The sequence below is a fragment of the Cynocephalus volans genome, chromosome 10 (genome assembly GCF_027409185.1).
Source record: "Cynocephalus volans isolate mCynVol1 chromosome 10, mCynVol1.pri, whole genome shotgun sequence".
In the NCBI taxonomy this organism is placed as follows: domain Eukaryota; kingdom Metazoa; phylum Chordata; class Mammalia; order Dermoptera; family Cynocephalidae; genus Cynocephalus; species Cynocephalus volans.
The window spans coordinates 106,492,713-106,495,235 of record NC_084469.1 but is presented as its reverse complement, the minus strand read 5'-3'; the positions used below and the strand labels follow the sequence as shown (position 1 = coordinate 106,495,235).

Genomic DNA, 2,523 nt, shown 5'->3' with positions numbered 1-2,523 from the left:
AGTTAAACACTGTGGTGTCAGATTTTCTAATACTATGAAATTATATAAATGTCCTTAGTTATCAAGTGTAGTTTCTTACATAGGATTAGTAGAACTCATAAATATTCACTTAATAACATTTTTTAACTTAGTATGACATATGCCATTTGAGAAATAATACTCTGAAGAAATTCACGTTGTCCTGTGATGTGAATTAGCATTTTCAAATATTTCTGATCCAGGTTTGGGATTAACAGTGAGAAAGTAAGAAAAAAAAAGGAAAAAAATTAGATATCATAAAGAGCAGAAAGCATAATAAAGCGAGTTACTTAAATTGTATCAAGTAGTTGATGTCAAAGAAATGGAAACTACAGGAGATAAATAGAAGAGGAAAGTTCTATTTCCACAATATGACAAAAGAGTCACAGTTTCTGACTCCAGGGCTTTGATTCCTGCAATCATGGTCACTTCCTCAGCTGCAGAATAATTGTTTGTTTTTAATAGTTCCCACATACAGGTTTTTCAGCACACTCTATATGTCTTTATTCCTCAGACTGTAGATGAAGGGGTTCAGCATGGATGTTGCCAACATGTACATCACTGAGGCTACTGCACTTGAGTGTGAGTTGTATGTGTCAGCAGAACTAAGGCACACTCCTAGGCTTGTACCATAAGATGAGGAGACAACTGAGGTGAGATGCACAGGTAGAAAATGCTTTATACTACCCCCGAGCTGATGAGATTCCACTAATGGAGGAAACTATCTTAGAGTATGAGTAAAGCATAGCAGTGAGGTGATAAACAGCCAGCAGTCCTGTGGCAAAATATATCACCATGTCATTAAGAAAGGTGTCACAACAGACACGGTGGACCACCTGATTAAGTTCACAGAAAAAGTGGGGGATTTCTATGTGTGTACAGAATGACAGCCGCAATACCATTAAACTATGCAATATGGAATTCAGGGCACTGATGATGCCAGACACCAGAATCAGCAACACACAGAGCCAGGAGTTTATGGTGACCATGTAGTGCAGAAGGTGACAGATGGCCAGAAACTGGTCATATGCCACCATAGTCAGGAGAAGGTCATCTAACCCTGCAAAAAGTGTCAAAAGTACATCTGAGTGATGCAATCTACGTATGTAATGACTTTGCTCTTGAGTCCGGATGTTCACCAGCATTTTGGGGATGCTTGCAGAGGTGAAACAGATGTCCACATAGGACAGATTGGCGAGGAAGAAGTACATGGGAGTGTGGAGGTGGGAATCTGAGATGATGGCCAGGATGATGAGCAGGTTTCCAAACACAGTGACCAGGTACATGGAGAGGAACAGCCCAAATATGAGGGACTGCAATTCTGGCATCTCTAAAATTCCCAGAAGAAATTCTGAAATCCATGTATCATTCCCTGATTCCATGGGGTCAATGTGACTACCAGAGAACAGAAAAATAACATGACTAGCTTCCACCCAGATGGGTATTACTCAGGTAGTTGAAATGCCATAATTTATATTTTGTAATAAAAAATATTAGCTTATGTATTTTGTGTATGCATCTGTTTCTGTACAGAAGATTTCTCTCTTCCATTTCTAATTATTTATTCCTATCCACCCTCAGCCTTTTCCCCAGGAGGTCATTATCCTACCATTTTTGGAGAAAATCTGTTTTGCTTTTGAAGCAGTGGCCATGGTCCAGGCACTGTCCGGTAACTGCATACAGAGTGCTGAAAAACAAAAGTCCACAGACTCTGATGACAGAGGAAGAAAACAAACACACAAAGAAATAATCCCATGCCAAGTTCTGTGATGTGTGCTAAAGACAATAGCTGATGAAAATGGAAGAGTGGATAGAAGCGCTTTTTTAAATGAAACATAATTGATTACACATGTTTGTGGGGTACAGAGTAGAATATCAACATCTGTGTACAATATGTGGAGATCAAATAACAATAATCAGCATATTCATCATTTTAAAAAGTAAGCATATGTTAAGTGAAATAAGCCAGGCACAGAAAGAGAAATACCAGATTCCTCATTTGTATGTGGGAGCTAATAAATACATAAATCAGGAAGGAAGGAAAGAACGAACAAAGGAACGAAGGAAGAAAGGAAACGAAAGGAAAGGAAAAAGAAAGAGAGAAAGATAGAATCACAATAATAGGTTGAAGTTGGAGAAGGAGGGGACAGAATAGTGGTGACTAGAGGTGGGGAGGGGGGAGGGGGAAAGCTAGAAATTGGTGAATGGACACAAGCGAGACAACAGAGAGGTTGTTCAGAGATATTCCTTATGTTCCAGCCTCCTTCTGTCTCTGATCGTGTCCCCCTCTCACTGTCAAAACTGTCCTATGTCTCAAATTCTCCTAGCTCATGCTCAGCCTCCCCTTCCAGACTCAGATCAGTCTTCCGATCTGTCAGACCACTCTACCACCCGACCACCTCCGTACACTCCAGATCCATCACCAGCCCCTTCACCTTTTTCCTCTCTTCCCCCTACCTGGTCTTGAGATGCTCATGCTCAGCCAACCAACCCCTCTTCCTCTCC

At 40.6% G+C, this 2,523-nt stretch overlaps 1 pseudogene; it reads right to left on the bottom strand.

Annotated features, from left to right (window-relative positions):
* Positions 1 to 511: 511 nt before the first annotated feature.
* Positions 512 to 1,400, bottom strand: LOC134387007 (olfactory receptor 7A10-like; annotated as a pseudogene).
* Positions 1,401 to 2,523: the final 1,123 nt, after the last annotated feature.